The 25,708-nt window shown below is 48.3% G+C and overlaps 1 protein-coding gene across 1 annotated transcript in view; it reads right to left on the bottom strand.

Moving 5' to 3' along the window:
* The window catches only part of ST13 (ST13 Hsp70 interacting protein), a 245,178-nt gene that overhangs the window by 71,098 nt on the left and 148,372 nt on the right, over positions 1–25,708 (bottom strand). The window lies entirely within an intron of this gene.

Genomic DNA, 25,708 nt, shown 5'->3' on the forward strand with positions numbered 1-25,708 from the left:
GGCAATCAGGATCACTCTCGCCCTGTCCTCCCTGATCTTCCTGAGGACTATCGGGATTAGACACATTGGAGGGAACGCGTAAGCCAGAGGAAAATTCCAGTGTATTTGAAGGGAGTCTATTATACAGGGCTTGTCCGCCACCCGAAGAGAAGCGAACTTCCTGGTCTGCCTGTTCTCTCTCGTTGCGAATAGATCGATAACAGGCAATCCCCACAGGTCCACTATCTGTCTGAACACCCGTCGATCTAGAACCCATTCTCCCTGACGTAGAGAATGACGGCTGAGGTAATCTGCCTCTGTGTTGAGCTCTCCCCGAATGTGCACAGCTGATAGAGAGCGAAAGTGGGCTTCGGCTATTTCGAGTATGTCTGTGGCGGTGTTCATTAAGGATCTTGACCTTGTACCCCCTTGATGGTTGAGATACGCCACTACTGTTGTGTTGTCTGTCTGGACTCTTACATGTGAATCCTGCAGAGATGGAAGCAATCTGAGTAAGGCCTTCTTCACTGCCATGAGCTCTTTCCAATTCGAGGACTCTTGAGCCTCTAAGAGAGACCATTGCCCTTGAGTCCAGACATCTCCTATGTGAGCTCCCCAACCTATTGGACTGGCATCGGTTGTGACCGTGTTGTCTGGTACTACACTCCAGCGTACTCCTTTCCCTAAATGTTTTCTGTTTAACCACCATCTCAGACTGTGTAGAGTGGTGGTGGACAGCCTGAGTCTTCCGCCTAATTGCCCTTGAAGACTTCTCTCTGTATCCAAGACTTGTGCCTGTAACACTCGAGTGTGGAATTGAGCCCACTGGACGGCTGGTATGCAGGACGTTAGAGATCCCAGAAGGGACATAGCGTCTCTTAAAGTCAGATCTGGCTTCCTTGTTACCGTACTGACTTTGTGCACAATCCTCTGCTTTTTCTCCTCCGGAAGGAAACACTGTTGCCCTTCCGAATCCAGCAGAATACCTAGGAAAGTCTGAGTTGTTGATGGGTCGAGTCTTGACTTCTCCATATTGACTATCCAACCCAAGTCCTGTAAGGAAGATATGACATGATTTAGGCGAGTACTACACTGGCCAAAGGAATTTCCTACTACCAGGAAGTCATCCAAGTAGGGTATAATTAACGTATCCTGTTCTCTGACATAGGCCATTACTTCTGCCATGACTTTAGTAAACACCCTCGGTGCCATAGATAGACCAAAGGGCATTGCAGCAAACTGAAAGTGTCTGACCTGGTCGTTTAAGCGCACCGCCATTCTGAGGAATTGTTGATGATCCTGGTGAATGGGCAGATGGTAATACGCATCTTTTAAATCCAGGACTGTCATAACATCTGGGAAAGAGAAGTTTAGTTGCCGTTTTAATAGATTCCATCTTAAAGGCATGATACTCTAGATGTTTGTTTAATCTCCGTAAGTTTATGATGGTTCTAAAGGATCCATCTGGCTTGGAGATTAAAAATAAAGGGGAATAGAACCCTTTCCCCTGTTGATGTTTTGGAACCTCAACTATGACATTCTTCCGTCTTAGCATTTGGACCTCTTTTTCAAGGGCCTTTTGTTGGTCTAAGGAATCAGGGGCAGTTAGGAAATAAAATTCAGAAGGTCTTTCCCGGAACTCTAATTTTAACCCTGAATTGATTATACCCAGAACCCAATTGCTCGAAGTTATTTTGGCCCACTGAGCATAAAAGAATTTTAACCTGCCCCCTACTGGAAGATCTCTATTAACGATAGTTTCTTCTTCTTCTTGAGGAAGATGACGAAGCATTAAAGTCCGAACCTTTCTTTTTTGGGTCTGATGGTTCCCAGTCTCGGTTGTGGTAAGGTCTTCGGTATTGGAAGCGTCTCCTGAAGGTATTCCTAAAGGTAGGATTGAAAGCTTTAGGAAAACCTTTCTTCCTATCCTCAGCCTTAGCTAGGATATCATCCAATACCGGGCCAAACAGGTACTCACCCCTACACGGTATTGTACACAGTTTAGCTTTCGCCTGGGCATCCCCTTTCCAGGTCTTAAGTCATAGGGCTCGGCGAGCAGCATTTGAGAGACCTGCTGATCTTGCCGCCAATTTTAAAGAATCCACTGACGCGTCCGCTAAATACGCCACCCCTTCACGTATTTGCGAAAGTGAGTTCAACATCTTGTCTCTGGGCACCTTGGACTTCAGCTGTTCTTCCAGTTGGGATATCCACACCATGACGGATCTAGCCGTACACGTGCTAGAGATAGCAGGTTTGAACGCCCCTGCAGTTGATTCCCATACTTTCCTCAAAAACATGTCCGCCTTCCTATCGGATGGGTCTTTCAGAAGGCCCACGTCCTCCAGCGGCAAGATACCGGCTTTAGATGTAGAAGCCACCGCTGCATCCACTTTCGGGACTTTCATCCACTCTGCCAGCTCATTATCTTCAAAGGGATACCTTCTTTTAGCGGATGACGGAAGGAACCCCTTATCCTGCTTATCCCATTCTCTCTTTATAAGAGTCTTAACCGTATCCACCACCGGGAACGCCTTACGACTCCTCTGGCACAAGCCCGCAAACATTATGTCCTGTGCGGACCTTGGTTCCTTGCTCTCTGCAACACCCATGGTAGCTCGGACTCCTTTAACTAACATGTCCATGTTGTCCACCGAGAAACAAGGCCTTCCCTCTTCATCTGAGGAGGATGGAGATGAGGAGCGGGAACATTCCCCTTCTTGCAGGGACAGGCTAGATCCTGGCGATATGTCCCTGCCCGACCTTTCCTGGCGGCTGCCTCTAAGGGAATAGCTAATTTCTTCCCTGATGACCGCTCTAAGGTCTGATGACCGAAGGGGAGCTTCCTCTTCTAAGGTCTGAGATATGCAAGCCTGACACAGCCTTTTGGTATAACTGTCAGGCATTGGTGTCATGCATAGAGCACATTGCTTGTGCTTAGATTTTGTGGTCTTTTTTCCCTAAAACAAAGCACAAATAACAGACCATATCAGCACCAGGTGTCTGATTTAACACTCACCATAAGGCTGATCCTGTGAATACCGGTTCTGGAGGAGTAGGATCCAAATGTGACGCTGGGGCGCTCGCACGCTGCTGCCCCCGTACCACGCTGCTGCTGCTTCTCCTTGAGCGGCCGCTACCGCTCTTACTGCGCTGTTCCGTTCCCTCTCCATGAGGGTGCTCGGCGTCCCCTACTGAGGACATGGTTGCGCGCCTCCTACCCTAGGCGTCGCTCTTTTACAGCGCTGCAGCGCTCCTCCCCCGGCTTACCCCGGAAGCGTACCAACTACTTCCGGGTTCACCAGCGCCGGTGTGGACGCTGCACACTGCGCTCAACCGCGGACCAGGACGGCACTGCCCGACTCCTGGGACGCGCTCCTCATGGCCAAACGAGGGGGGGGTCTGCACGCAGGACACCCCCGACGCTGCTTCCGAGCCCCCGATTCCGCCGTTCCTAAAAGATACCGCGCGGAGGCATGGAGGCCCGGGTAAGACTGCTGATCCTGCAGGCTCCCGCCGTCCGGACAGGAACCCATACTGGAGTGGTGAGGGGGACCGCCCCTTTAAATCCTGTAGGTTCCTGTCCGGAAGGTGGGCGCATCCCCTCTCTCGTAGGGGTGCTGTCGTGGCGATAGGAAAAACAATAATATAAGAACAGAGATGAAGAAAGCAAAAAAAATGGTAAAAAAAAGGACATTTGCAATGGGTATGCTGCCAGATATGCCACATAAAGCAAAAAGAGCAAACTGTAGTACTATGATTTTACAGGGATCCAGCCCTTTTGATAACCAATCAGTCAATCCTACTAATTTGCAATAGATACGCTATCAGATATGCCACGTAAATTTAATATTTCAGCATGGACTCATAGCTATTACCCACACCTCAGGTAAGCTGCCTGTCTGGTTTCAACATAGATGACAATAAGCAGAACATTCTGCGCCTCAACGCGTTTCCCCGTAGTTCGGTTCATCAGGTGGCTACTCATCTATGGCATCATGGCACATGAAATGTCTTTCTGACGGGCCTCCTGATGAACCGAACTACGGGGAAACGCGTTGAGGTGCAGAATATTCTGATAAGTAACAGGCATCATTGCATATGCTATTGACATACCCTATGGAAATGTATCTGTATTAGCATTCCATGGTAATATCGTATGCTGTCGGCCCCATTTAAGGGGGTATTGTACTGCTTATTGTCATCTATGTTGAAACCAGACAGGCAGCTTACCTGAGGTATGGGTAATAGCTATGAGTCCATGCTGAAATATTAAATTTATGTGGCATATCTGATAGCGTATCTATTGCAAATTAGTAGGATTGAAATCATAGTACTTGTCCTACAGTTTGCTCTTTTTGCTTTATGTGGCATATCTGGCAGCATACCCATTGCAAATTAGCAGTACTCATTGGCTGGTTGTCAAAAAGGGTTGGACCTCTGTTTAATTACAGCATTTGTCCTGCACCTGCCCCTTTTTTGCTGATTTCATTATATTGTGTTTTGGTTTTTTTTGACCATTTTTTTGCTTTCTTCATCTCTGTTTTTATATTATTGTTTTCTCACCTGCATTGTAGGGTGAGATAGGGCAGTGAGGGTCAGTCCACGTTGAGTGGGGACGCCAAAAAATCGTTATGAGGGTGCCAACCTCCACAGCCAGGCAGGGGGCAGGAAAGGTCATTGTAGGGTATGCGTTAGACCTTGGTCAATTTTTAGGCAGACTTTTTTTGCTGTCATATAGCACTGGGTTGGTTTATGTTTTTAGACATATTGTTATAATAAAGTTTGTTTTAAGGGGATTTATGTTCACTAAGCTGGGTTCCATGTTTACACAGCTCTGGCAAAAATTAAGGCTTCTTTTACACATACCATTGTTTTGTGGCCCCAATAGATTTCTATGGGGCTGCAAAAATAGGTCGCAATAATTTCACGGTGCGCCGTATGGCCGCGAGGGCCCTATTTATGCCCTTGTAAACAGATCAAGCCTGCTCGATCTTTTTCACGGCTTATGGACACGGCCCCCATTGAAAATCAATGGGGCCGCAAAAACAACGGAAGCTTGTTTTTGCGGTGCACCGTGACTTCCGATTTTGCGGAACGCCATTTTTTTTTCCAATACTATTTCTATAGTATTGGATGCCTGAAAAACAGCAATCCGCAAGTTTTTTGTTGTTTGTTATTGCAGCAGACCTTGAAAATTGCCGCAAAAAGTCCCACAATAATGGGCCAAAAAAAATCTGTATGTGTAAAAGAAGCCTAAGAGACCACCACATCAAAACTCTGTCATGGGACGCCCAATCTCCAGACCTAAACTCCATTAAAAACCTCTGGAATGTAATCAAGAGGAAGATGGATAGTCACAAGCCATCAAACAAAAAAGAACTGCATCCTGGGGACTTCTTACACCGCATCAGGTAAATACCGGGTGGCTATTTATTTGACTTATACATGCTGGCAGCACTTTAATCACAAACATCTCCTTAATATGTATCAAACCCTCTGATCACTGCTCTTAGCCACCTTACCCACTCTGCATTTGCACTTTATTTTTCTATTTTTGGTATTTTCCCCTTATATTGATAAGTCTGCTGATTGCAGTTTTTACTTGTGGCACATACATTTATACATTTCTTTATTATTGCGGTTATAACAATTTTGACATGTTTTATTGCTGGTGCCACTTTTTTACAATCTTCAATGTCCCCTGTGTATGTCTTCTATGTATGTATGACATTGAAGATGTGTACAATCTTCAATGTCCCCTTTTTGTTATTTTGTTCCCCACTTCACCTCATGTTGTTGTATATCCCTTAATAAATATTGTTACATGTTTAATTATTGGACATTGTTTCGGTTTCTTCTTCGTTTACTACTTTAATCTCCGATTTGTCAGTGTTATCACTCATTGGTGCACATTGGTGATGGTACCCCCTCTTATGTGATTTACATGTGCACCGTGCCTTGAGATTTGAGTATTCAACCATTATCTTTCTAGACTTAAGGTACCGTCACACTCAGCGACGCTGCAGCGATATAGACAACGAGTCGATCGCTGCAGCGTCGCTGTTTAGGTCGCTGTAGAGACGTCAAACACAGCAACACCAGAACGATGCAGGAGCGATCCAGTGACGAAACGGCGACTCACTTATCGTTCTCGCTGGTTGTTAGCTCCATGTAAAAACATTGCTGGCATCGTTGCTTTTGCTGTCAAACATGACGATACACGCCGACCTGACGACCAAATAAAGTTCTGGACTTCTAGATCCGACCAGCTATGACACAGCGGGATCCAGATCGCAGCTGCGTGTCAAACACAACGAGATCGCTATCCAGGACGCTGCAACGTCACGGATCGTTGTCGTTCTCGTTGTAAAGTTGCTGAGTGTGAAGGTACCTTTTAAACATCCCCATCAACAGCCCCACTTACACATCTGCATCCCAGCTCCTAACTAACCACTTCTCTTGGCCTCTTGCAGCTTTCAACCTCTGAGAGACGGTAAGGGTACCGTCACACTATACGATTTACCTACGATCACGACCAGCGATATGACCTGGCCGTGATCGTAGGTAAATCGTAGTGTGGTCGCTGGGGAGCCGTCACACAGACCGCTCTCCAGCGACCAAGATGCCGAGGTCCCTGGGTAACCAGGGTAAACATCGGGTAACTAAGCGCAGAACCGCGCTTAGTTACCCGATGTTTACCCTGGTTACAAGCGTTAAACTAAAAAAAAACAAACAGCACATACTTACATTCTGGTGTCCGTCAGGTCCCTTGCAGTCTGCTTCCCGCACTCAGTGACTGCCGGCCGTAAAGTGAAAGTGAAAGCACAGCCGCTGTGCTCTGCTTTCACTTTACGGCCGGCAGTCACAGTGCTGGAAGCAGACTGCAAGGGACCTGACGGACACCAGAATGTAAGTATGTGCTGTTTGTTTTTTTTTAGTTTAACGCTTGTAACCAGGGTAAACATCGGGTAACTAAGCGCGGTCCTGCGCTTAGTTACCCGATGTTTACCCTGGTTACAAGCGAACGCATCGCTGGATCGCATCGCTAGATCGGTGTCACACACACCAATCTAGCGATGACAGCGGGAGATCCAGCGATGAAAGAAAGTTCTAAACGATCTGCTACGACGTACGATTCTCAGCAGGATCCCTGATCGCTGCTGCGTGTCAGACACAGCGATATCGTAACGATATCGCTGGAACGTCACGAATCGTACCGTCGTAGCGATCGAAATGTTATAGTGTGACGGTACCCTAACACCTCTGATCTGGTCTTTGTCCTGCTCTGTTCAATTTCCTACCTAGATAACTCACTGCTTCCCCTCTCTGACCACTACCTTCTCTCCTTCACGCTCACAAATCCTCGCCCACCCTAGCACACTCCTACCTACCGCACTTGCAGACATTTACAAGCAGTTAACACTCATTCACTTACAGATTCTCTACACTCATCACTGTCCCCAATCTCCTCTTTTTCCTATCCTGATTTGGCTGGTATTCACCACAATGACACTCTCAGAAGCACCCTGGACAAAGTAGCGCCCTGACCCTCAGAACATCCAAACAGAGTAAAACAGCCTTGGTTCACATCGGAAACTAGATTTCTCCAGCGATGCTCGAGGTGTGCTTAACGCCTATGGAGGAAAACTCGCACACCAGAAGACTTCATCCACTACAAATTTATGTTAAGCCCTTTCTGCCATTAGACATACTATTCCGTCCATGTGGAGTGGGCCCTACTTCCCAAGGACAGAATAGTACGTCATACGCGATCGGCCGCGCTCACGGGGGGAGCGCGGCCGGGTGTCAGCTGCTTATTGCAGCTGACATCCGGCACTATGTGCCAGGAGCGGTCACGGACCGCCCCCGGCACATTAACCCCCGGCACACCGCGATCAAACATGATCGCGATGTGCCGGCGGTACAGGGAAGCATCGCGCAGGGAGGGGGCTCCCTGCGGGCTTCCCTGAGACCCCCGCAGCAACGCGATGTGATCGCGTTGCTCCGGGGGTCTCCTACCTTCCTCCCTGCAGCAAGTCCCGGATCCAAGATGGCCGCGGATCCGGGTCCTGCAGGGAGGGAGGTGGCTTACCAAGTGCCTGCTCAGAGTGTGTAAAAAAAAAAAAAAAAAATCCTAAATAATGAAAAAAAATAAAAAATATTCCCATAAATACATTTCTTTATCTAAATAAAAAAAAACAAAACAATAAAAATACACATATTTAGTATCGCCGCGTTCGTAACGACCCAACCTATAAAACTGTCCCACTAGTTAACCCCTTCAGTAAACACTGTAAGAAAAAAAACGAGACAAAAAACGCTTTATCATACCGCCGAACAAAAAGTGGAATAACACTCAATCAAAAAGACGGATATAAATAACCATGGTACCGCTGAAAGCGTCATCTTGTCCCGCAAAAAACGAGCCGCCATACAGCAACATCAGCAAAAAAATAAAGTTATAGTCCTCAGAATAAAGCGATGCAAAAATAATTATTTTTTCTATAAAATAATTTTTATCGTATAAAAGCGCCAAAACATAAAAAAAATGATATAAATGAGGTGTCACTGTAATCGTACTGACCCGAAGAATAAAACTGCTTTATCAATTTTACCAAACGCGGAACGGTATAAACGCCTCCCCCAAAAGAAATTCATGAATAGCTGGTTTTTGGTAATTCTGCCTCAGAAAAATCGGAATAAAAAGCGATTAAAAAATGTCACGTGCCCAAAAATGTTACCAATAAAAACGTCAACTCGTCCCGCAAAAAACAAGACCTCACATGACTCTGTGGACTCAAATATGGAAAAATTATAGCTCTCAAAATGTGGTAACGCAAAAAATATTTTTTGCAATAAAAAGCGTCTTTCAGTGTGTGACGGCTGCCAATCATAAAAATCCGCTAAATAACCCGCTATAAAAGTAAATCAAACCCCCCTTCATCACCCCCTTAGTTAGGGAAAATAAAAAAATTTAAAAAATGTAGTTATTTCCATTTTCCCATTAGGGTTAGGGCTAGGGTTATGATTAGGGGTAAGGGTTAGGGCTAGGGTTAAGGCTACAGTTAGGGTTAAGGCTACAGTTAGGGTTGGGGCTAAAGTTAGGGTTAGGATTACATTTGCCGTTGGGAATAGGGTTGGGATTAGGGTTAGGCGTGAGTCTGGGTTAGAGGTGTGGTTAGGGTTACCGCTGAATTAGGGTTAGGGGTGTGTTTGGATTAGGGTTTCAGTTATAATTGGGGGGTTTCCACTGTTTTGACACATCAGGGACTCTCCAAACGCGACATGGCGTCCGATCTCAATTCCAGCCAATTCTGCGTTGAAAAAGTAAAACAGTGCTCCTTCCCTTCCGAGCTCTCCCGTGTGCCCAAACAGGAGTTTACCCCAACATATGGGGTATCAGCGTACTCAGGACCAGGTCCGTACTTGCCACTAGGCACTTGAGGGCACGTGCCTAGGGCGGGGACAATGCAGGGGGGCGGCACCTGAGCAAGTTTAAAAAAAAAAAAAAAAAAAAAAAATTTTAAAGTCCGGGGGTCCCCCCGCCCACCCACCTTAGTCCCAGCTGCTGCGGGGGTAGGGGGTGTCAAGCGCAAGGCCACCATCAGGGCATTGCTGCCCTGACTACTGTATGGGGCAGAAATGGGTGCTGTACCTTTAAGCAGCAGCAGCCCAAGTGCATCATGGTCCTCCTGACGCCGGTCATGTCACATGCTGTGCGCTGTTCTTACTGTAAGAACACTGGAGCAGACTGCAGAGAAGCAGGTAATGTTTGTGGGAGAAGATAATGAAGTCGGCGGTGAGCAGGGAGAGGAGGAGGCGGGCAGTGTGTGAGGACTCAGAGGAAGCTGCAGAGAGGAGACGGGAGTCTGCTGATGTGAGTGAGTGAGGGGATGAGAGGCTGGTAAGGAGCTGAGAGGCAGGAGAGGAGAGGCTGGAAAGGAGATGCTGGTAAGGAGATGAGAGGCTGGTAAGGAGCTGAGAGGCTGGAAAGGAGAGGCTGGTAAGGAGATGAGAGGCTGGTAAGGAGCTGAGAGGCTGGTAAGGAGCTGAGAGGCTGGTAAGGAGAGGCTGGAAAGGAGATGAGAGGCTGGAAAGGAGAGGCTGGTAAGGAGAGGCTGGTAAGGAGAGGCTGGTAAGGAGATGAGAGGCTGGTAAGGAGCTGAGAGGCTGGAAAGGAGAGGCTGGTAAGGAGATGAGAGGCTGGTAAGGAGCTGAGAGGCTGGTAAGGAGCTGAGAGGCAGGAGAGGAGAGGCTGGAAAGGAGATGAGAGGCTGGAAAGGAGATGAGAGGCTGGAAAGGAGATGAGAGGCTGGTAAGGAGATGAGAGGCTGGTAAGGAGATGAGAGGCTGGTAAGGAGATGAGAGGCTGGAAAGGAGATGAGAGGCTGGAAAGGAGATGAGAGGCTGGAAAGGAGATGAGAGGCTGGAAAGGAGATGAGAGGCTGGAAAGGAGATGAGAGGCTGGAAAGGAGATGAGAGGCTGGAAAGGAGATGAGAGGCTGGAAAGGAGATGAGAGGCTGGAAAGGAGATGAGAGGCTGGAAAGGAGATGAGAGGCTGGAAAGGAGATGAGAGGCTGGAAAGGAGATGAGAGGCTGGAAAGGAGATGAGAGGCTGGAAAGGAGATGAGAGGCTGGAAAGGAGATGAGAGGCTGGAAAGGAGATGAGAGGCTGGAAAGGAGATGAGAGGCTGGAAAGGAGATGAGAGGCTGGAAAGGAGATGAGAGGCTGGAAAGGAGATGAGAGGCTGGAAAGGAGATGAGAGGCTGGAAAGGAGATGAGAGGCTGGAAAGGAGATGAGAGGCTGGAAAGGAGATGAGAGGCTGGAAAGGAGATGAGAGGCTGGAAAGGAGATGAGAGGCTGGAAAGGAGATGAGAGGCTGGAAAGGAGATGAGAGGCTGGAAAGGAGATGAGAGGCTGGAAAGGAGATGAGAGGCTGGAAAGGAGATGAGAGGCTGGAAAGGAGATGAGAGGCTGGAAAGGAGATGAGAGGCTGGAAAGGAGATGAGAGGCTGGAAAGGAGATGAGAGGCTGGAAAGGAGATGAGAGGCTGGAAAGGAGATGAGAGGCTGGAAAGGAGATGAGAGGCTGGAAAGGAGATGAGAGGCTGGAAAGGAGATGAGAGGCTGGAAAGGAGATGAGAGGCTGGTAAGGAGCGGAGAGGCTGGAAAGGAGAGGCTGGTAAGGAGATGAGAGGCTGGTAAGGAGAGGCGAGGCTGGAAAGGAGAGGCTGGTAAGGAGATGAGAGGCTGGTAAGGAGCTGAGAGGCAGGAGAGGAGAGGCTGGAAAGGAGCTGAGAGGCAGGAGAGGCTGGTAAGGAGATCAGAGGCTGGTAAGGAGCTGAGAGGCAGGAGAGGAGAGGCTGGAAAGGAGAGGCTGGTAAGGAGATGAGAGGCTGGTAAGGAGCTGAGAGGCAGGAGAGGAGAGGTTGGAAAGGAGAGGCTGGTAAGGAGATGAGAGGCTGGTAAGGAGAGGAGAGGCTGGTAAGGAGATGAGAGGCTGGTAAGGAGATGAGAGGCTGGTAAGGAGATGAGAGGCTGGTAAGGAGATGAGAGGCTGGTAAGGAGATGAGAGGCTGGTAAGGAGAGGAGAGGCTGGTAAGGAGATGAGAGGCAGGAGAGGAGAGGCTGGAAAGGAGAGGCTGGTAAGGAGAGGAGAGGCTGGTAAGGAGATGAGAGGCTGGTAAGGAGAGGAGAGGCTGGTAAGGAGAGGAGAGGCTGGTAAGGAGATGAGAGGCTGGAAAGGAGCTGAGAGGCAGGAGAGGAGAGGCTGGAAAGGAGAAGCTGGAAAGGAGAGGCTGGTAAGGAGAGGAGAGGCTGGTAAGGAGAGGAGAGGCTGGTAAGGAGAGGAGAGGCAGGAGATGAGAGGCTGGAAAGGAGATGAGAGGCTGGAAAGGAGATGAGAGGCTGGAAAGGAGATGAGAGGCTGGAAAGGAGATGAGAGGCTGGAAAGGAGATGAGAGGCTGGAAAGGAGATGAGAGGCTGGAAAGGAGATGAGAGGCTGGAAAGGAGATGAGAGGCTGGAAAGGAGATGAGAGGCTGGAAAGGAGATGAGAGGCTGGAAAGGAGATGAGAGGCTGGAAAGGAGATGAGAGGCTGGAAAGGAGATGAGAGGCTGGAAAGGAGATGAGAGGCTGGAAAGGAGTTGAGAGGCTGGAAAGGAGATGAGAGGCTGGAAAGGAGATGAGAGGCTGTAAAGGAGATGAGAGGCTGTAAAGGAGATGAGAGGCTGGAAAGGAACGGAGAGGCTGGTAAGGAGCGGAGAGGCTGGAAAGGAGAGGCTGGTAAGGAGATGAGAGGCTGGTAAGGAGAGGCGAGGCTGGAAAGGAGAGGCTGGTAAGGAGATGAGAGGCTGGTAAGGAGCTGAGAGGCAGGAGAGGAGAGGCTGGAAAGGAGCTGAGAGGCAGGAGAGGCTGGTAAGGAGATGAGAGGTTGGTAAGGAGCTGAGAGGCAGGAGAGGAGAGGCAGGAGAGGAGAGGCTGGTAAGGAGATGAGAGGCTGGTAAGGAGATGAGAGGCAGGAGAGGAGAGGCTGGAAAGGAGAGGCTGGTAAGGAGATGAGAGGCTGGTAAGGAGCTGAGTGGCAGGAGAGGAGAGGCTGGAAAGGAGAGGCTGGTAAGGAGATGAGAGGCTGGTAAGGAGCAGAGAGGCAGGAGAGGAGAGGCTGGAAAGGAGAGGCTGGTAAGGAGATGAGAGGCTGGTAAGGAGCTGAGAGGCAGGAGAGGAGAGGCTGGAAAGGAGATGAGAGGCTGGTAAGGAGAGGAGAGGCTGGAAAGGAGAGGCTGGTAAGGAGATGAGAGGCTGGTAAGGAGCTGAGAGGCAGGAGAGGAGAGGCTGGAAAGGAGATGAGAGGCTGGTAAGGAGAGGAGAGGCTGGAAAGGAGAGGCTGGTAAGGAGATGAGAGGCTGGTAAGGAGCTGAGAGGCAGGAGATGAGAGGCTGGAAAGGAGATGAGAGGCTGGTAAGGATAGGAGAGGCTGGTAAAGAGAGGCTGGTAGAGAGATGAGAGGCTGGAAAGGAGATGAGAGGCTGGTAAGGAGAGGAGAGGCTGGAAAGGAGAGGAGAGGCTGGAAAGGAGAGGAGAGGCTGGAAAGGAGAGGCTGGAAAGGAGAGGCTGGTAAGGAGATGAGAGGCTGGTAAGGAGCTGAGAGGCAGGAGAGGAGAGGCTGGAAAGGAGAGGCTGGTAAGGAGATGAGAGGCTGGTAAGGAGCTGAGAGACAGGAGAGGAGAGGCTGGAAAGGAGCTGAGAGGCAGGAGAGGAGAGGCTGGAAAGGAGAGGCTGGTAAGGAGATGAGAGGCTGGAAAGGAGAGGCTGGTAAGGAGATGAGAGGCTGGTAAGGAGCTGAGAGGCAGGAGATGAGAGGCTGGAAAGGAGATGAGAGGCTGGTAAGGAAAGGAGAGGCTGGTAAGGAGAGGCTGGTAAGGAGATGAGAGGCTGGAAAGGAGCCGAGAGGCAGGAGATGAGAGGCTGGTAAGGAGATGAGAGGCTGGTAAGGAGAGGCTGGTAAGGAGATGAGAGGCTGGAAAGGAACTGAGAGGCAGGAGAGGATAGACTGGTAAGGAGATGCGAGGCTGGTAAGGAGAGGAGAGGCTGGAAAGGAGATGAGAGGCTGGAAAGGAGATGAGAGGCTGGAAAGGAGATGAGAGGCTGGAAAGGAGATGAGAGGCTGGAAAGGAGATGAGAGGCTGGAAAGGAGATGAGAGGCTGGAAAGGAGATGAGAGGCTGGAAAGGAGATGAGAGGCTGGAAAGGAGAGGAGAGGCTGAAAAGGAGAGGAGAGGCTGGAAAGGAGAGGCTGGAAAGGAGAGGAAGGAGGAGAGGCTGGAAAGGAGAGGAGATGAGAGGCTGGAAAGGAGATGAGAGGCTGGAAAGGAGATGAGAGGCTGGAAAGGAGATGAGAGGCTGGAAAGGAGATGAGAGGCTGGAAAGGAGATGAGAGGCTGGAAAGGAGATGAGAGGCTGGAAAGGAGAGGCTGGTCTCATGCTGTATATGGGGAGGCTGTGTGGGGCTCATGCTGTATTTAAGGGGCTGTAGGGGGTTTAAAGATATATAGGGGGTGTCAGCATACTTAATTCTGCTCAATATTAAATGATACAATATTAATCAATATTGAGTAGAATTATTTTCATGCTATTGGTTCGGCCTCCACAACAGTCATGGTCTTTCATCTGGCCCCTCGGGAAAATAAATTGCCCACCCCTGATCTAGAGACATGGAGTGAGAAGCCCACATACGATAGCAACAGATTAGTCCGTTCTCTCACTAAATTACCCATCCAGCTCTTCAAACTATCCTCTCTGAAACGTCCCAGCATTGCAGAGATAAACTTCCCTGTTTGCAGTCTGAGTGATGCTGCCCGTGGTTTTGGTAGTATGAATCGACTGACAGGTTCCCCTTAAAAACCTGTCAGCCAAACCTTGCAACCGTGGCAGAATCAACTGACCATGTACTGTGTATGAGATCCACCAGATTCTCACATGACAACTAATGGAAAGGTTTGCTAAGGCTACTTTCACATCAGCGATTTTCTCCGTTCGCGGCAGATATTGCAGTTTTTCCGCCTCTGTCGTGTAACATATCACTTACAGGCCGGCAACTCTGCGTTCGGCCTCATTCATTCCCTATGGGACTTTCGGACATGTGCAGCACTTGAGGTGAGACAAAAAAAACACTGCTAGCAGCATTTTTTTCTTGTTGCTGCAAGTACCGCATTTGCCGGGTCGCAGCAAAACCGCAAGTCCCATAGGGAATGAATGAGGCCGAACACAGTGTTGCCATAAGTGATCCGTTACGGATACGGAAAAACTGCCGGATCTGCCGCAAATGTCAAAAATCGCTGATGTGAAAGTAGCCTAAGTCACTGCCGATAGTGTCTGCATTAGTCATACTCACCAATGGGGGAGGCAGCACGAAAAGTGCCTAGGGCAGCAGAAACTCTAAATACGGAAAATTAAGTAATGTGTTCTGCAAGCGGAGCTCGAGATAACTTATTTCCTGCAGAAACGAGTCCTGGCTGGATGAAGTGATGGCGATCTGTTCTGGATGAAAGATGAAGGACTTCACCTAGAGACGTCACTGGTGAGTCAGTGTTACCTATACACTGACACTATACACTGTATACTATATACAGAGGTCCTGTGTACAATGTCACCAGTGATCACTGTATAACCTCTACACAGACACTGCATACTAAGTACAGATCTCCTGTGAATACTGGCACTTATGGTGATAGTATTGTGGGGTGTTTTTTATTACTGATCAGTATTGTAGTATTCAGTCACTATGTGGTGGTAATATGTGGTCTGGTCATGGTGTTGTGGTATTTGTTCCTTGTATTTGATATAATTCGGTCACTGTGGTGGTAATATGGTGTCTGGTCATGGTGCTGTGGTATTTGTTCCTTGTATGTGGTATTATAGGTCATTTTAAAAATTGAAAAATAAATAAAAATAAACCTAAATTGTATTGCATATTTTAACAAATAGTTAAAATTCTAACAGTAGAGTAGGGCCTGGCCAAAAGTGTCTAACTTGTCATTTTGGTGGCTTAAAAAAATCTTTTGGCCAAAACAAAAGCTGCCGGCTTTATGTGTGATCTGGTGATGGGAATTGTCAATGTGTGATAGGTGAGAAGTGGAGATTTTCCAAGAGAGAGCGGTGGGACTGTGGCCAGTTCGAGGGCTGGAGTGTGGAGGCGGGGCTGGGGTGGAGCCTGGGCGGAGTTTCAAGGGGGCCCCGAAAATGTTGCCAGTATGGGGCCCCGAAATTTCTAGTGGCAGCCCCGGTACTACCCACTTAGCGTATAGCAGCCATGTAGCCAACGCAGTGTGGGCACATATCCCTGTTAAAAAAAAAAAAAAAAAAGAATTAAAATAAAAAAATAGTTACATACTCACCCCCTGGGATCCAACGGCGCTGTGGCGATGGGCATGCGGCTGCCGCCATCTTCCGTTCCCAGGATGCATTGCGAAATTACCCAGAAGACTTAGCGGTCTCGCGAGACCGCCAAGTCTTCTGGGAAATTTCGCAATGCATCTCTGGGACCGGAAGCTGGTGGAAGGCGCGAGCGCATCCTCGGACTACAGAGGGTGAGTATAGCAGGTTTTTTTTTTATTATTATTTTTAACATTAGATTTTTTTTTACTATTGACGCTGCATAGGCAGCATCAATAGTAAAACGTTGGAGACACACAGGGTTAATAGCAGCGGTAACGAAGTGCGTAACCCGCGGCATAACGCGGTCCGTCACCGCTGGCATTAACCCTGTCTGAGCAGTGACCGGAGGGGAGTATGGAGTGGGTACTGACTGCGGGGAGTAGGGAGGGACTAATCGGACTGTGCCCGTCGCTGATTAGTCACAGCAGCCATGACAGGCAGCTGGCGAGACTAATCAGCGACTTGGATTCCATGACAGACAGAGGCCACGACCAATGAATATCCATGACAGACAGACGGAAGTGACCCATAGACAATTACATAGTAACATAGTAACATAGTTAGTAAGGCCGAAAAAAGACATTTGTCCATCCAGTTCAGCCTATATTCCATCATAATAAATCCCCAGATCTACGTCCTTCTACAGAACCTAATAATTGTATGATACAATATTGTTCTGCTCCAGGAAGACATCCAGGCCTCTCTTGAACCCCTCGACTGAGTTCGCCATCACCACCTCCTCAGGCAAGCAATTCCAGATTCTCACTGCCCTAACAGTAAAGAATCCTCTTCTATGTTGGTGGAAAAACCTTCTCTCCTCCAGACGCAAAGAATGCCCCCTTGTGCCCGTCACCTTCCTTGGTATAAACAGATCCTCAGCGAGATATTTGTATTGTCCCCTTATATACTTATACATGGTTATTAGATCGCCCCTCAGTCGTCTTTTTTCTAGACTAAATAATCCTAATTTCGCTAATCTATCTGGGTATTGTAGTTCTCCCATCCCCTTTATTAATTTTGTTGCCCTCCTTTGTACTCTCTCTAGTTCCATTATATCCTTCCTGAGCACCGGTGCCCAAAACTGGACACAGTACTCCATGTGCGGTCTAACTAGGGATTTGTACAGAGGCAGTATAATGCTCTCATCATGTGTATCCAGACCTCTTTTAATGCACCCCATGATCCTGTTTGCCTTGGCAGCTGCTGCCTGGCACTGGCTGCTCCAGGTAAGTTTATCATTAACTAGGATCCCCAAGTCCTTCTCCCTGTCAGATTTACCCAGTGGTTTCCCGTTCAGTGTGTAATGGTGATATTGATTCCCTCTTCCCATGTGTATAACCTTACATTTATCATTGTTAAACCTCATCTGCCACCTTTCAGCCCAAGTTTCCAACTTATCCAGATCCATCTGTAGCAGAATACTATCTTCTCTTGTATTAACTGCTTTACATAATTTTGTATCATCTGCAAATATCGATATTTTACTGTGTAAACCTTCTACCAGATCATTAATGAATATGTTGAAGAGAACAGGTCCCAATACTGACCCCTGCGGTACCCCACTGGTCACAGCGACCCAGTTAGAGACTATACCATTTATAACCACCCTCTGCTTTCTATCACTAAGCCAGTTACTAACCCATTTACACACATTTTCCCCCAGACCAAGCATTCTCATTTTGTGTACCAACCTCTTGTGCGGCACGGTATCAAACGCTTTGGAAAAATCGAGATATACCACGTCCAATGACTCACCGTGGTCCAGTCTATAGCTTACCTCTTCATAAAAACTGATTAGATTGGTTTGACAGGAGCGATTTCTCATAAACCCATGCTGATATGGAGTTAAACAGTTATTCTCATTGAGATAATCCAGAATAACATCCCTCAGAAACCCTTCAAATATTTTACCAACAATTATATATAGTAGATACGGTATTAGATTTAATAATTTTTTTCTTTGCCTAACGCAGCGGTTCTCAACCTGGGGGTCGCGACCTCGAGGGGGATCGAACGACCAAAACACAGGGGTCGCCACCCAGTGGCGTAGGAAGGGGGGTGCGGGGGGGTGGTCCGCCCCGGGCGGCACAATGCGGGGGGCGGCCGGCGTTGCAGGAGGAGAAAAAAAAAAAAAAAAAAAAAGACGCCCCTTTAAATCTTCGGGCGGCGCCGTCCGCCGCCACGACCAGGCTCCCCCCCGCCCCCCGCTCTAATACTCACCTCTCCTGGTTCCTGCGGCTTCAGCGTCCTCTGACTCTGCGACGTCTCAGAGCAGAGGGCGCGATGACGTCACTACTGTGCGCGCCGCTCAGCCTCTCTGTCCTGAGCGTCGCAGAGCCGGAGAGACGCTGACTGCACCGGACCTGCGCTAGGAACGGGAGAGGTGAGGATTTTACTGTTTTTTTTTTTTTTTTCTTTATGTCTGACTGTCTGGGGGCAATGCTGGACACACTGGGGCAATACAGGAGACTATGGGGCAGATTGCTGGACACACTGGGGCAATACAGGAGACTATGGGGCAGATTGCTGGACACACTGGGGCAATACAGGAGACCATGGGGCAGAATGCTGGACACACTGGGGCAATACAGGAGACTATGGGGCAGATTGCTGGACACACTGGGGCAATACAGGAGACTATGGGGCAGATTGCTGGACACACTGGGGCAATACAGGAGACTATGGGGCAGATTGCTGGACACACTGGGGCAATACAGGAGACTATGGGGCAGATTGCTGGACACACTGGGGCAATACAGGAGACCATGGGGCAGAATGCTGGACACACTGGGGCAATACTGAAAACCATGGGGCAGATTGCTGGACACACTGGGGCAATACAGGAGACTATGGGGCAGATTGCTGGACACACTGGGGCAATACTGGAGACCATGGGGCAGATTGCTGGACACACTGGGGCAATACAGGAGACTATGGGGCAGATTGCTGGACACACTGGGGCAATACTGGAGACCATGGGGCAGAATGCTGGACACACTGGGGCAATACAGGAGACTATGGGGCAGATTGCTGGACACACTGGGGCAATACAGGAGACCATGGGGCAGATTGCTGGACACTGGGGCAATACTGGAGACCATGGGGCAGATTGCTGGACACACTGGGGCAATACTGGAGACCATGGGGCAGAATGCTGGACACACTGGGGCAATACAGGGGACTATGGGGCAGATTGCTGGACACACTGAATACTGGAGACCATGGGGCAGATTTCAGGACACATTGAGGCAATGCTGGAGACCCTGGGGCAGACTTCTGGACATACTGGGGCAATACTGGAGACCATGGGGCAGATTGCTGGACACACCGGGGCAATACTGGAGACCATGGGGCAGAATGCTGGACACACTGGGGCAATACAGGAGACCATGGGGCAGATTGCTGGACACACTGGGGCAATACTGGAGACCCTGGGGCAGATTTCTGGACACATTGAGGCAATGCTGGAGACCCTGGGGCAGACTTCTGGACACACTGGGGCAATGCTGGACACTGGGGCAGATTGCTGGACACACTGGGGGTAATATGCTGGACACACTGGGGCAATGCTGGACACTGGGGGTAATATGCTGGACACACTGGGGCAGACTGCTGGACACACTGGGGCAATGCTGGACACACTGGGGCAATGCTGGACACACTGGGGGTAATATGCTGGACACACTGGGGCAGATTGCTGGACAACATGGGGGTAATATGCTGGACACACTGGGGCAGATTGCTGGACAACATGGGGGTAATATGCTGGACACACTGGGGCCAGGACTTGAGGCATGGGCAGAATGTAGATACGGGGCATGATTGGAGACACGGGGCAGGATTGGATCATGGGGCAGGACGGATACAATGGAGGCTGGTGGGGCAGGATGGGGATATCATATGGGGTAGAATGGATACTCTACATGGTCTAGATGGTCTTCTACAGCCACCCACAAAGATGGTCACACACTGGACCTCATTCTCACCCGCCTCTGCTCCCTATCTAACCTCTCAAACTCACCTCTTCCTCTTTCTGACCACAACCTACTTACATTCTCTTCCCTTTCCACTCCTTGTCTACAACCCCCACCCCACAAACTCTCACACCCTCGCAGAAATCTTAAACACCTTGATCTTCACTCACTCTCTGAATCCCTCCTCCCTCTCACAGACATAAGCTCCCTACACAATGCGGATGATGCTGCCGCTCTATATAACACCACAATAGCTGCAGCTTTGGAATCTCTTGCCCCTCTCACACATACCAAAGCTCGCAAAATCAACAGACAACCCTGGCACACCAGCATGACAAAAGAACTGAGGCGAGCTTCCAGAGCTGCTGAGCGCAGATGGAAAAGATCCCACTCCATCGAGCACTTCATCGCATTCAAACAGTCCCTCACTGCTTTCAAAACCATGCTCGCCACAGCAAAACAAACCTACTTCTCATCTCTCATATCCTCCCTGTCTCACAACCCCAAACAGTTATTCAACACCTTCAACTCTCTCCTCCGTCCCCCAGCACCTCCTCCCTCCCCACTCATCTCAGCTGAAGACTTCGCCTCATTTTTCAAGCAGAAAATTGAGATCATCAGAGACAATTTTAGTAAACAACCCCCAGAACCCTTCCTCCCAACTACCCAGCCCTCCACCTCCAAAACCAACTTCTCCACCATTACAGAAGACGGACTCTCCACTCTACTCTCAAGATCGCATCTCACCACCTGTGCACTTGACCCACTCCCATCCCACTTCATCCCAAACCTCACCACAGTCTTCATCCCAACCCTAACCCATCTCTTTAACCTATCACTAACAACTGGCATTTTCCCCTCAAGCTTTAAACATGCCACAATCACACCTATCCTCAAAAAGCCCTCTCTTGACCCATCCTCTGTATCTAGCTATCGCCCTATATCACTTCTCCCCTTTGCCTCAAAACTACTGGAACAACATGTCCATACTGAACTGTCCTCCCATCTATCTTCCTGCTCCTTCTTCGACCGCTTTCAATCAGGCTTCCGGTCACACCACTCCACTGAAACTGCCCTAACTAAGGTCACCAATGACCTATTAACCGCCAAGAGCAAGCGACACTACTCTGTCCTCCTCCTCCTGGACCTGTCCTCTGCCTTTGACACAGTGGACCATTCCCTGCTGCTGCAGACCCTCTCATCCCTTGGCATCACAGAATTGGCCCTATCCTGGATCTCATCATACCTAACTGACTGTACATTCAGCGTCTCCCACTCACACACCACCTCCTCACCTCGCCCCCTATCTGTCGGAGTCCCGCAAGGTTCAGTTCTAGGACCCCTGCTCTTCTCCATCTACACCTTTGGCCTGGGACAGCTCATAGAATCTCACGGCTTTCAGTATCATCTCTATGCTGACGACACACAGATCTACATCTCTGGACCAGATATCACCTCCCTACTAACCAGAATCCCTCAATGTCTGTCTGCTATTTCATCCTTCTTCTCCACTAGATTTCTAAAACTTAACATGGACAAAACAGAATTCATCATCTTTCCCCCATCTCACGCGATCTCCCCAACGAACCTATCCATTACAGTAAACGGCTGCCCACTCTCCCCAGTCCCACAAGCCCGCTGTCTTGGGGTAATCCTTGACACTGATCTCTCCTTTAAACCACATATCCAAACCCTTTCCACTTCCTGCCGCCTCCAACTCAAAAATATTTCACGGATCCGCACATTCCTAAACCAAGAATCTGCAAAAACCCTAGTCCATGCCCTCATCATCTCCCGCCTTGACTACTGTAACCTCCTGCTCTGTGGCCTCCCCTCTAACACTCTTGCACCCCTCCAATCTATTCTAAACTCTGCTGCCCGACTAATCCACCTGTCCCCCCGCTATTCCCCGGCCTCTCCCCTCTGTCAATCCCTGCACTGGCTCCCCATCACCCAGAGACTCCAGTACAAAAGCCTAACCATGACATATAAAGCCATCCACAACCTGTCTCCTCCATACATCTGTGACCTCGTCTCCCGGTACTTTCCTGCACGCAACCTCCGATCCTCACAAGATCTCCTTCTCTACTCCCCTATTATCTCCTCTTCCCACAATCGCATACAAGATTTCTCTCGTGCATCCCCCCTACTCTGGAATGCTCTACCACAACATATCAGACTCTCGCCTACCATCGAAACCTTCAAAAAGAACCTGAAGACCCACCTCTTCCGACAAGCCTACAACCTGCAGTAACCACCGATTGACCAAACCGCTGCACGGCCAGCTCTACCCTCACCTACTGTATCCTCACCCATCCCTTGTAGATTGTGAGCCCTCGCGGGCAGGGTCCTCTCTCCTCCTGTACCAGTTGTGACTTGTATTTTTCAAGATTATTGTACTTGTTTTATTATGTATACCCCTCCTCACATGTAAAGCGCCATGGAATAAATGGCGCTATAATAATAAATAATAATAATAATAATACTCATGAGGGCAGGATGCGAGAACATATGGCTGGAGCCAGGAATGAGATAAACGGGGCCAGGGTGGGGAATAGTGTTACCATAGGGGCTAATTAAGGGATATTATTACTGCAGTGATGTATTTATTTTATTTTTTGAGTATACGGTTTTAAATGAGAATACAATACATAATGCATATCAGATATTTACATTCCGAATCATAACTAATAAAATTACAGTTTTAAAGTAGCCACCAAAATTATTTTTTGGGTTGGGGGTCACCGCAACATGAGGAACTGTATTGCGGGGTCACGGCATTAGAAAGGTTGAGAACCACTGGCCTAACGGAAGGTGTCCATCCCCCCGCCCCCCCATCCATCTCAATGCTATTGCTTTCCTGGTAAGAAATGTAGTCTCACAAATTAGAATTCTATCAAAATGTGACTAAATTTCCTAATCCAAAATTCCCAACACACACCGTTCTGGCACAAATTCAATTGAAGCCCCAATTATTCTTAATAATGTAATAACCACTTCACTCCAATAACTTCTCATCACTGCACAATTCCAGATAAGAAGCCAAAAAATCTGCACCCAATTCCCTACGTCTGCTAATTAGGCCTTTAACTAGTCCATGGGACATTTTTCCCCAGGCTAGTGGGCACTCTTTTGCAAGAGTTGGTGTCATTGCCACTTCTTTGCAAAACTCGAACATACGCACGGCTTTCTTCACCCACATCATTGCTCCTCGGAGGCCAGATATATGCTTGCACTGCACATGCCTGGACCTGAGGAAGGAATGCACGAGTTTTGCAGAGAGCTGGAAAATTACGTTATCACACCCACAGGGGTGTGATAACATTTTGTGAGGGCCCATTAGTGTGGTGAAAATAACACCCCATTAACTTGTCAAAGGCCTAATTAGCATACGAGGTGCAAAGTTTATAAAACCCTTTTTTTTTTTCTCTAAAGGAAATCTGTCACCACATTTTCCCTATCTAAACTATTAATATGGGCATACAAGATACAGAAAACAGTCCTCCCTGTGTGTCTCATATCAGATGTCTTGTTGCTGGGAAATCATCTTTTATCACTTTATATAGATGACCTCTTTCAGGTTCCAGGGGCAGATGGTGCCTGGAGATAACTCTGCCCCAGAGCTTATTTTATATAATAGGGGGAGTTGCCAGTGTAATACGAAATGATTACCAGTGTGATGTGTGATGGCCGCTCTCTGCTCTCCTGATAACTGACACATCTGCAGGTTGCTCTCAGCTTCCAGCTCACAGGCAGACAGGGCTGCAATATTGTTACAATATTGAGAGAAGTGAAAATGTGTGGGGTGGGTATAGTATAACGGGGGAAGGTGAGCATTGCAATATGCCGGGTTCCGACTTCCGCGTCCTCTGGCTGTGACGTTCAGGTCAGTGGGCACGATGACGTGGTTAGTGCATGCTCTCTGCCTGAACAGTCAGAGAGCAGGAAGACGGAGCAGCGCACGGCGGTGGAACGGGGAAAGGTGAATATCGCAAGTGCCGAGGGCCTGAGCGATGAGTATGTCTTTTTTTCATCGCAGCAGCATATGGGGCATAATCTATGGAGCATCTTATGGGGCAATCAACCTTTGTGCAGCAGCATATGGGGCATGATCTATGGAGCATCTTATAGGGCCATCAACCTTTGTGCAGCATCATATGTGGCATAATCTATGGAGCATCTTAAGGGGCCATCATTAACCTTTTGTGCAGCATTATATGGGGCATATTTTAATATGGAGCATCTTATGGGGCCCATCATGAACTGTATGGAGCATTATATAGGGCTTCTGATTCATTATGGATAGTCAAAAACACTTAACCTACTTACTGATGTCTCAATCAATTTTACTTTTATTGGTATCTATTTTGTTTTTGAAATTTACCAGTAGCTGCTGCATTTCCCACCATAGGCTTATACTCGAGTCAATAAGTTTTCCCAGTATTTTTGTGGCAAAATTAGGGGTCTCTGCTTATACTCAGGTCGGCTTATACTAGAGTAAATACAGTAGTTTTGCAAATTACATCTATAAGATCATTTTTTCTACAAGTATTATCTGTTTGGAGGAATAAAATCCTACCTCGTCCTAAAACATCAGTTTTGGAAGTAGAGAGCTCCGTTTTGTTGCCAAGATCTTCATGAAAATCTTAAGACGGTAATTACCAATAGGGAGTATAAATTGTGTTTTCACTGTATATCATGTACAATACAGCCCTGAGGGAATTCATTCATTTCCTTCACACAAAGTAATTCAACAGCTTAAAGGGGATTTGTTATTAGAAAATGGCCAACTGTTTATATCAAGGTTTTATGTTAACATTTAAAAAATAGTTTATTTTTGTTCTCCATGTTGTTACCAACAGTTTTTACTTTGGCCATCTCATCTTCGAATAGGCCAACACATCCAATTCTTCATGAGCCATCCCAATAATAAAGACAGGATTACAATAAGTGGAACATCATTTTCAATAGGTACAGATCGTCTCATCTCTTGGCATCACAGACTTGGCCCTATCCTGGATCTCGTCATATCTGACTGACCGAACATTCAATATCTCCCTCCCCCCCACGCCACCTCCTCACTTCGCCCCTTGTCTGTCGGTGTTCCTCAAGGCTCTGTTCTAGAACCCCTACTCTTCTCCATCTACACCTTCGGCCTGGGACAGCTCATAGAATCCCACGGTATGCATTATCATCTCTACGCCGATGACACGGAGATCTACCTATCCGGACCTGACCTCACCTCCTTACTTACCAAAATCCCACACGGTCTGTCTGCTATCTCGGCCTTCTTTTCTGCTCGCTTTCTAAAACTGAACATGGACAAAACAGAATTCATCATCTTTCCCCCATTTCACTCTACCCCTCCACCAGACCTATTAATCAATGTCAATGGCTGCTCACTTTCCCCAGTCCCACAGGCCAGGGGCCCCGGGGTGATCCTTGACTCTGCCCTCTCTTTCAAGCCACATATCCAAGCCCTTGCCTCCTCCTGCGTCTCAAACTCAAAAATATTTTCCAGATCCGCACATTCCTTGACATAGACACCACAAAAAAACTAGTGAATGCCCTCATCATCTCCCGCCTTGACTACTGCAACCTCCTACTCTCTGGCCTCCCCTCTAGCACTCGGCACCACTCCAATCCATCCTACACTCTGCTGCCCGATTAATGTACCTGTCTCCCCGCTATTTCCCAGCCTCTTCCCTATGCCAAGCCCTTCACTGGCTTTCTATCGCCCAGAGACTCCAGTTCAAAACTCTGACAATGACATACAAAGCCATCCACAACCTGTCTCCTCCATACATCTGTGACA

This window comes from Ranitomeya imitator, chromosome 8 (genome assembly GCF_032444005.1).
Source record: "Ranitomeya imitator isolate aRanImi1 chromosome 8, aRanImi1.pri, whole genome shotgun sequence".
NCBI lineage: Eukaryota > Metazoa > Chordata > Amphibia > Anura > Dendrobatidae > Ranitomeya > Ranitomeya imitator.